This window comes from Somniosus microcephalus, chromosome 2 (genome assembly GCF_052327205.1).
Source record: "Somniosus microcephalus isolate GS21.2 chromosome 2, FLI_Smic_1.0, whole genome shotgun sequence".
In the NCBI taxonomy this organism is placed as follows: Eukaryota; Metazoa; Chordata; class Chondrichthyes; order Squaliformes; family Somniosidae; genus Somniosus; species Somniosus microcephalus.
Window position 1 is genome coordinate 63,613,072 of NC_140988.1, and position 11,064 is coordinate 63,624,135.

Consider the following 11,064-nt stretch of genomic DNA (forward strand, 5'->3'; position numbering starts at 1 on the left):
CTTTATTGTGCCTTATAAAGATATAAGTACTTTATGCCAACATAAAGTTATAGCGCTGAATCCATGCGCTAATCTTATTTAGCTTGTTAAACATGGCATAATTGCTATTTAAATCCAGTTCACATAATTTTCCAATGTTCTCACTTTATATACATTGAAAACTCTGATTTATAATTGGACTTGCAGCAGTAGCTGTAGACTGCTTTATTTGACTCACAGCAGATCAAATGGGCGCAAACTCTCAAGATAAACACATAGGGGAGGCCATTTGGCCCATTTTAGCACACCCATCCAGGAAAACACATAATTCCCCGATCAGAACATCTAACTGTACTATCAATCAATCTGAAATTTTCACCTCTCCTACTCTGTCTAGAACATCATGGCCTAAAAGTTTGGGCACACCTTTTTTTAGGCACTCCTCATCTCCCCTCTGATTCTTTTTCCAATTACCTTAAATCTATGTCCTCTGGTTAATGACCCTCTTGCCAGTGGAAACAGTTTCACAGAATCACAGAAACCCCACAGTGCAGATAGAGGCCATTTCGGCCCATCGAGCCTGCACCAACACATCACAGAATCACAGAATCACAGAAACCCCACAGTGCAGATAGAGGCCATTTCGGCCCATCGAGCCTGCACCGACACATATCCCACCCGATCCCCGTAACCCCAACACATATCCCACCCTATCCCTGTAACCCCACCTATTTAATCCCCCTAACACTAAGGGTCAATTTATCATAGCCAATCAACCTAACCTGCACATCTTTGGACTTATTTAGAGTTTCTCCCTATTTACTCTCTTAAAACCCTTAATAATTTTGAATGCCTCTATAAATCTCTCCTTATTCTTCTCTGCTCTAAGGAGACAATCCCAGCTTCTCCAGTCTCTCCATATAACTGAAGTCCCTCATTCCTGGTATCATTCTAGTAAATCTCCTCTGTACCCTCTCCAAGGCCTTGACATCCTTCCTAAAGTGCGGTGCCCAGAATTGGACACATTACTCCAGCTGAGGCCGAACCAGTGTTTTATGAAGGTTTAGCAAAACAATGGCCCAGAAATTTGGGTCGGGGGCTTCCCGTGGGTGCAAGCCCCCGACCTGCACTTACCTAGCGCGCCGGTCGTTGAGCTGTGGGCCCGCGTGGGATTCCGATCCTGGGCCTCCTCCAAATGCTGGTGCGCAGTGCTTGCGTATCCCGGGGCGCAGTTAGTTCGATGCATCCCCTGGGATCACGTGGGCCATGGAGAGTCAATGGTAGTAGGGAATGCTTCATTCATAAGTTTGACAGGAAGAGCTGTCAAACCTATAAATACTATAAGCCCCAAAACATCACTAAAACCTCAAATAAATAAAAAAATCACATTTTTAAAATAAACTATAAATTACATGAAATAACTATTTTAAACAATAATTTAAATTTTTGAAAAAATTAATTACATTTTCTAACGGGGCTAAAAATAAACTTACCTTTCTTTAAAGTATTTAAAAATAATAAAGCTGTGGAAAAAATGTTTTAATTTTAATTAATTCACCACTTACCTTGTTAAAAGCAGGCCTTGTGCCTGCTTTTTAAAAGTGTAACTGCTGGAGACTTACCCTCCCGGAGAAAGCTGGAAAAAAAACGTAAGTTCAATGCGCACGCGCTGCCTCTCCGGCGCACACATTCGACTTCTGAACCCCTTCTTTCAGGGGAACAGAAGTTCCGGTTTCCCGCGCATGCGCAGTGCATGCACGAAACTGGCACTTTCGTTGGGCCTACACGTGAGTACCCCGTGCGTACTCACACATTGGGACCCGAATTTCTGGGCCATTAGCTTTTGTACTCTATGCCTCTATTTATAAAGCCAAGGGTTTTGAACTGATTTCAGGAGTGTGTTTTATAACACAGAAAATGCATTTGCAACATTCAATTAATCTTTGATTACCAGAAAAAGAATATTTTCTTGGCTATAAAATTTTGTAACGGCAATGAAGGGGTGCAATTGGACTTTTTGATGTAATGTAATTAGTGATTTATCAGCTTTTGAGTGTATGCAAACTGTTACGTTGGAACTATTTCTTAGAAGTCATTGATTTCAAACAAACAATAATTGGTTGCTTATCATGGGACACTGCAGGTTTAACACTATCTGCATCAAGGATTAGTTATTGGTTTATAAATTAAGAATGCTGATCATGCAGTGTTCATACTAAACACTTCCCAGGACATGCAAAATTAACTCTACACTGTCCCAACAATCTGGGAACTCAAGTTTCAGAGGAACACTTTAAGGGGAAGATAATGGGGATAAGTCCAACCACCTACTCTTTCCAAGTATTGACTTTGCTTCTGCTTTCATCCTGATGTGAGCAAAGTTGGATAAATTCAAATACATTGTAGGTGTGATTCCATGATCCGAGGCTCTCAGCAGGGTGTGACATTTAATCATGGGCACACAGCCTATGTCCTAGAAATTCAATCGCACATGTAAACGTGTGCAGCGCAAGAGTGAGCGAACTACCCACGCAGTTTTACCCTTGACAGCTGTAACCTTAGTAGTGGCTTGGGGGAGGAGCAGTTTCATAGATAGCAGCTGTAACCTTAGTAGTGGCTCTTGGAGGAGGAGCAGTTTTATAGATAGTAGCTGCAAAACTAACAGGAGCTCTCGACCGGTATACCTTAGAAAAGTGGCCTTTCTTGCTGCAATGATTGCAGGTTGCGTTACGAGCAGGACAAAATTTCCTATAATGGAACGCACCTCCACAGAAGAAACACTTCCTTCCAGATTACCAAGATGCCGCTAGGGCAGGGTCGTCATCAGTGAAGGCTTCTAGGGTAGGGTTGTCATCAGCCAGGTTGGAGTCATCATCCGTGAGGGCTTCCGCCCGAGGCCTATCGAAGGAGTCACTAAAAGTGATAGCAGCATCCCGTGCATGTGTTGAAAGATAGGTATCTTCATTCCTCTTTGCTAAGTCCAGGGAACATGCCTGGTCATAGGCAGCCTATAACTTCAGGGTTTTATTCTCCAACAGACGCTGATGAATGAAGGGAGCCGCAATCCCATTAATAAAGGAATCACGAATTAACTCCTCCTGGTACTGCTCAGCTGTAACAGCTTTAAGATTACAATCCTTGCTGAGCCTGCAAAGTTTCTGAAGGAATTCGTCAAGTGATTCCCTGGGTTGTTGTCGAGTTGTGGAGGCCGAGAAAAAGTTTTGTTTGGGGACTTGACATATAGCTGCTGTAGTATTTGGATAGCGGCGTCATAGTCTACACAGTCTTCGATATAATTAAAACCCATGAGGGGATACATAATTAGCAAGCACTCGTAACTTACTAGGAACATTCTCACCACACTCCTCAATGAAGTTGCTAAAGGTATGATACCAGTGTTTCTATACCTTAGCAGCTGTAAGTGAATTCGGGTCCAGGTCGAGACGGGAGGGTCTGAGTAGTTTCTCCATGATGGATTGATTACTTGTCTGGGTTCCTTTCTACGGTTCGAGTCATAGCTGGCTGTTCCTGAAATCACCCAAAGCGTGGAGTCGATATCAAGTTGATTAAATTGACGTAATAAAACTCACTACGCACTTAGTTTGAGTATAAAGCAAGGCTTTAATCAACTTGGAGGTCTAGTTGTACTTCACTAGTTCCTGTCTTACAAAATGTCCCTGGGCAAGCTGGGCCCACGCCCGAGTATTTATACTCCTTGGACGGCGCCAACAGCTGGCCGTCCAGTGTTATTTCATGAGTAGTTTCTTTACGATGATGAAACATAGAAGGTAGGAGCAGGAGTAGGCCATTCGGCCCCTCGAGCCTGCTCCGCCATTCAATGAGATCATGGCTGATCATCCAAATTCAGTACCCTGTCCCTGCCTTCTCCCCATATCCCTTGATCACCTTAGCCTTAAGAAATATATCCAACTCCTTCTTGAATATATTTAATGAACTGGCCTCCACCGCCCTCTGTGGCAGAGAATTCCACAGGTTCACCACTCTCTGGGTGAAGAAATTCCTCCTCATCTCAGTCCTAAATGGCTTACCCCTTATCCTTAGACTATGACCCCTAGTTCTGGACTCCCCGGCCATCGGGAACATCCTTCCTGCATCTAGTCTGTCCAGGCCTGACAGAATTTTATAGGTTTCGATGAGATCCCCTCTAAATCTTCTAAACTCCAGTGAGTACAAGCCCAATAGACACAATCTCTCCTCATACGTCATTCCTGCCATCCCAGGTATCAGCCTGGCGAATCTTCACTGCACTCCTTCCATGGCAAGAACATCCTTCCTCAGATAAGGCGATGAAAACTGCACACAATACTCAAGGTGCGGTCTCACCAAGGCCCTGTACAACTGCAGCAATACATCCTTGTTCCTGTACTTAAACCCTCTTGATACGAAGGCCAACATACCATTTGCCTTCTTAACCGCCTGCTGCACCTGCATGCTTACCTTCAGCGACTGGTGCACAAGAACACCGAGGTCTCTTTGCACTTCCCCTTTTCCCAATCTATTGCTATTCAAATAATAATCTGCCTTCCTGTTTTTGCCACCAAAGTGGATAACCTCACATTTATCCACATTAAAGTGCATTTGCCATGTTTCTGCCCAATCACCCAACCTGTCCAAATCGTACTGGAGTTTCACGACATCCTCCTCACAGCATACCCTCCCACCCATAGAGTCATAGAGTCATAGAGTTATACAGCACGGATAGAGGCCCTTCGGCCCATCGTGTCCACGCCGGCCATCAAGCCCTGTCTAATCTAATCCCATCTTCCAGCATTTGGTCCGTAGCCTTGTATGCTATGGCATTTCAAGTGCTCATCCAAATGCTTCTTAAATGTTGTGAGGGTTCCTGCCTCCACAACCCTTTCAGGCAGTGAGTTCCAGACTCCAACCACCCTCTGGGTGAAAAAGTTCTTTCTCAAATCCCCTCTAAACCTCCCGCCCTTTACCTTGAATCTATGCCCCCTTGTTATTGACCCTTCTACTAAGGGAAAAAGCTCCTTAGTATCCATCCTATCTATGCCCCTCATAATTTTGTACACCTCAATCATGTCCCCCCTCAGCCTCCTCTGCTCCAAGGAAAACAAACCCAGTCTGCCCAGTCTCTCTTCATAGCTGAAGCGCTCCAGCCCTGGTAACATCCTGGTGAATCTCCTCTGCACCCTCTCCAAAGCGATCACATCCTTCCTGTAGTGTGGCGACCAGAACTGCACACAGTATTCCAGCTGTGGCCTAACCAGTGTTTTATACAGCTCCATCATAACCTCCTTGCTCTTATATTCTATGCCTCGGCTAATGAAGGCAAGTATCCCATATGCCTTTTTTACCACCTTATCCACCTGTTCCGCCGCCTTCAGGGATTTGTGTACTTGCACACCCAGATCCCTCTGACCCTCCGTCTTGCCTCGGGTCTTACCATTCATTGTGTATTCCCTTGCCTTGTTAGTCCCCCCAAAGTGCATCACCTCGCACTTTTCCGGGTTAAATTCCATTTGCCACTGTTCCGCCCATCTGACCAACTCATCTATATCGTCCTGCAGACTGAGACTACCCTCCTCACTATTTACCACCCTACCAATTTTTGTATCATCCGCGAACTTACTGATCATACCTTTTACATTCATATCCAAGTCATTAATGTAGACCACAAACAGCAAGGGACCCAGCACCGATCCCTGTGGTACCCCACTGGCCACAGGCTTCCAGTCACAAAAACAACCTTCGACCATCACCCTCTGCCTTCTGCCACTAAGCCAGTTTTGTATCCAATGTGCCAAGGCACCCTGGATTCCATGGGCTCTTACCTTCTTGACCAGTCTCCTGTGCGGGACTTTATCGAAGGCCTTACTGAAATCCATGTATACCACATCCACTGCGTTACCCTCATCCACACACCTAGTCACCCCCTCAAAAAATTCAATCAAATTAGTCAGACATGATCTTCCCTTGACAAAGCCATGTTGACTATCCCTGATTAATCCTTGCCTCTCCAAGTGGAGACTAATTTTGTCCCTCAGAATTTTTTCCAATAATTTACCTACCACTGATGTTAGGCTCACTGGCCTGTAGTTCCCCGGTTTTTCCCTACTCCCCTTCTTGAATAATGGTACTACATTAGCGGTTCTCCAGTCCTCTGGCACACCCCCTGTGGCCAGAGAGGTTCTGAATATATGTGTTAGAGCCCCCGCAATCTCTTCCTTTGCCTCACACAGCAGCCTGGGATACATTTCGTCCGGGCCTGGGGATTTATCCATTTTTAGGCCTGCTAAAACCGCCAATACCTCCTCCCTCTCGATGTTAATATGTTTGAGCATATCACAGTCCCCCCACCCTATTTCTATGTCGTCTGCAAATTTGGAGATACTACATCCAATTCCCTCGTCCAGATCATTAATATATATTGTGAACAGCTGGGGTCCTAGGACCGATCCTTACGGTGCCCCACTAGTCATTGCCTGCCAGTCGGAAAATGACCCGTTTATTCCAACTCTTTGCTTCCTATCTGCCAACCAGTTCTCTATCCAAGTCAATTACCTTGCCCCCAATCCCATGTGCCTTAATTTTGCAAGCGAATCTCTTATGCAGGACCTTATCGAAAGCCTTCTGAAAGTCCAAATACACCACATCCACTGGTTCTCCCTTATCTATTTTACCAGTTACATCCTCAAAAAATTCCAGTAGATTAGTCAAGCACGATTTACCCTTTGTAAATCCATGTTGAGTTTGTCCGATCCCGTCACTGCTCTCCAAGTGCTCTGCTATTACATCTTTTATAATGGACTCTAGCATTTTCCCCACTACCGATGTCAGGCTTACCGGTCTATAATTCCCCGCTTTTTCTCTACCACCTTTTTTGAATAGTGGGGTAAGATTATTATTTGAATGGCAATAGATTGGGAGAAGGGGAAGTGCAAAGAGACCTGGGTGTTATTGTGCACCAGTCACGGAGACATGGTTGAGGGAGGGATCAGGACTGGCAGCTCAATATTCCGGGGTATAGAATCTTCAGGCGAGACAGAGGGGGGTGTAAAAGGGGAGGGGGTGTTGCAATATTAATTAAGGAGTCAATTACTGCTGTAAGGAGGGATGATATATTAGCGGGTTCCTCTAATGAGGCCATATGGGTAGAACTTAAAAACAAAAAGGGGGCAAGCACTTTGCTGGGAGTGTACTATAGGCCCCCAAACAGTCAGGGGGAGATAGAGGAACAGATATGTAGGCAAATCTCAGAAAAGTGCGAAAATAATAGGGTAATAATAGTGGGGGATTTCAACTTCCCCAATATAAATTGGGATAGTCAGAGTGTGAAAGGCTTAGAGGGTGCAGAATTCTTAAAGTGCATCCAGGAGAGCTTTTTGAGCCAACATGTAGAAAGTCCTACAAGAGAGGGGGCGGTACTGGACCTAATTCTGGGGAATGTAGCCGGGCAAGTGGTGGAAGTGTCAGTAGGAGAGCATTTTGGCGACAGTGACCACAATTCGGTGAGATTTAAGGTGGTCATGGAAAAAGACAAAGACGGCCCGGAAATAAGGCTTCTAAATTGGGGGAAGGCCGATTTTAATATGATAAGGCAGGATCTGGCCAAATTGGACTGGGAGCAGCTACTTATAGGAAAATCCGCATCAAAACAGTGGGAGACTTTCAGAAGGGAAATAGAGAGAGTACAACGCCAACATGTTCCTGTAAAGGTCAAGGGTGGGACCAACAAGCAAAGGGAACCTTGGATGACAAGGGATATACAAAAATGCATTAGAAATAAAAGGGGGGCTTTTGGCAGTTACAAAAGACTAAAGACGGAAGAAGCCCTAGAGGAGTATAAAAAATGCAGGGGCATACTTAAAAAAGAAATTAGGAGGGCGAGGAGGGGCCATGAAATAACACTGGCGAGCAAAATAAAGGAAAATCCTAAGATGTTTTATAAGTATATTAAGGGCAAGAGGATAACCAGGGAAAGGGTAGGGCCCATTAGGGACCAAAGTGGCAATCTGTGTGTAGAGCCAGATGATGTAGGCGGGGTTTTAAATGAATTTTTTGCATCTGTGTTCACTATGGAGAAAGACGATGCAGACATAGAAATCGGGCAAGGGGGCTGTGACATACTTGAACATATTAGCATCGAGAGGGAGGAGGTGCAAGCGGTTTTAGCAGGCCAAAAAGTGGATAAATCCCCAGGCCCAGACGAGATGTATCCCAGGCTGCTGTGGGAGGCAAAGGAGGAGATTGCAGGGGCTCTGACACAAATTTTCAGAACCTCTCTGGCCACAGGGGATGTACCAGAGGACTGGAGAACAGCTAACGTAGTACCATTATTCAAGAAGGGTAGCAGGGATAAACCAGGGAATTACAGGCCAGTGAGCCTAACATCTGTGGTAGGGAAATTATTGGAAAAAATTCTGAGGGACAAAATTAGTCTCCACTTGGAGAGGCAAGGATTAATCGGGGATAGTCAGCATGGCTTTGTCAAGGGTAAATCATGTCTGACAAATCTGATTGAATTTTTCGAGGGGGTGACTAGGGGGGTGGATGAGGGAAATGCTGTGGATGTGGTTTACATGGACTTCAGTAAAGCTTTTGACAAAGTCCCGCATAGGAGACTGGTCAAGAAGGTAAGAGCCCATGGGATCCAGGGTGCCTTGGCGCGTTGGATCCTAAACTGGCTGAGTGGCAGGAGGCAGAGGGTGATGGTCGAAGGTTGCTTTTGTGACTGGAAGCCTGTGTCCAGTGGGATACCTCAGGGATCGGTGCTGGGTCCCTTGTTGTTTGTGATCTACATAAATGATTTGGATGAGAATGTAAAAGGTATGATCAGTAAGTTCGCAGATGACACGAAAATTGGTGGGGTGGTAAATTGTGAGGAGGAAAGCCTCAGGCTACAGGACGATATAAACGGGTTGGTCAGATGGGCGGAAAAGTGGCAAATGGAATTTAACCCTGAAAAGTGCGAGGTGATGCATTTTGGACGGACAAATAAGGCAAGGGAATACACAATGAGTGGTAGGACCCTAGGAAGTACAGAGGGTCAGAGGGACCTTGGTGTACATGTACATAGATCCCTGAAGGCAGCGGAACAGGTAGATAAGGTGGTTAAAAAGGCATATGGGATACTTGCCTTCATTAGCCGAGGCATAGAATATAAGAGCAGGGAGGTTATGATGGAACTGTACAAAACGCTGGTGAGGCCACAGCTGGAGTACTGTGTGCAGTTCTGGTCGCCTCACTATAGGAAGGATGTGATTGCTTTGGAGAGGGTGCAGAGAAGATTCACCAGGATGTTACCTGGGATGGAGCGCCTCAGCTATGAAGAGAGGCTGGACAGGCTGGGGTTGTTTTCCTTGGAGCAAAGAAGGCTGAGGGGGGACCTGATTGAGGTGTACAAAATGATGAGGGGCATAGATAGGGTAGACAAAGAGGAACTTTTCCCCTTAGTAGGGGGGTCAATAACAAGGGGGCATAGATTCAGGGTAAGGGGCAGGAGATTTAGAGGGGATTTGAGGAGGAACTTTTTCACCCAGAGGGTGGTGGGAATGTGGAACTCAATGCCTGAAAGGGTGGTAGAGGCAGGAACCCTCACAACATTCAAGAAGCATTTGGATGAGCACTTGAAATGCCATTGCATACAAGGCTATGGACCAAATGCTGGAAAATGGGATTAGACTGGACAGGGATGGATGGGCGGCGCAGACACGATGGGCCGAAGGGCCTCTTTCTGTGCTGTAAAACTCTATGACTATGACTCTATGAGGTGCAGCAGACGGTTAAGAAGGCAAATGGTATGTTGGCCTTCGTAGCAAGAGGGTTCGAGTACAGGAACAAGGATGTCTTGCTACAGTTGTACAGGGCCTTGGTGAGACCGCACCTTGAGTATTGTGTGCAGTTTTGGTCACCTTACCTGAGGAAGGATGTTCTTGCCATGAAGGGAGTGCAGCGAAGATTCACCAGGCTGATACCTGGGATGGCAGGAATGACGTATGAGGAGAGATTGTGTCGATTGGGCTTATACTCACTGGAGTTTAGAAGATTGAGAGGGGATCTCATCGAAACCTATAAAATTCTGTCAGGTCTGGACAGACTAGATGCAGGAAGGATGTTTTGGATGGCCGGGGAGTCCAGAACCAGGGGTCACAGTCTAAGGATAAGGGGTAAGCCATTTAGGACTGAAATGAGGAGGAATTTCTTCACCCAGAGAGTGGTGAGCCTGTGGAATTCTCTGCCACAGAGGGCGGTGGAGGCCAGTTCATTAAATATATTCAAGAAAGAGTTGGATATATTTCTTGAGGCTAAAGGGATCAAGGGATATGGGGAGAAGGCAGGGACAGGGTACTGAGTTTGGATGATCAATCATGATCTCATTGAATGGCGGAGCAGGCTCAAAGGGCCGAATGGCCTACTCCTGCTCCTATCTTCTATGTTTCTATTTTTCTATGTTTACCTTCCAATCCATGGGTACTGTTCCAGAGTCTATCGAGTTCTGGAAGATGACCAGCAATGCATCTACTATCTCCAGGGCCACTTCCTTAAGTACCCTAGGATGCAGATTATCAGGCCCTGGGGATTTATCGGCCTTCAATCCCATCAACTTCCCCAACACCATTTCCCTACAGATACTGATTTCTTTCAGTTCCTCCCTCTCATTAGTCCCTATATTACCCAACATCACTGGGAGGTTATTTGTGGCTGCCTTCGTGAAGACAGAACCAAAATATGTATTTAATTGGTCTGCCATTTATTTGTTCCCCATTATAAATTCCCCTGATTCTGACTGTAAGGGACCTATGCTTGACTTCACCAATCTTTTTCTCTTCTCATATCTATAAAAGCTTTTACAGTCAGTTTTTATGTTCCTTGCAAGCTTACTTTCATAATCTATTTTCCCCCTCTTAATTAATCCCTATTTCCTCCTTTGCTGAATCCTAAACTGCTTCCAATCCTCAGGTTTACTGCTTTTTTTTGGCCAATTTATATGTCCTCTCTTTGGATCTTATGTTATCCCTAATTTCCTTTGTTAGCCATGGTTGAGTCACCTTTTTTGATTTATTTTATGCCAAACTGGGATAAACAAATTCTGTAGTT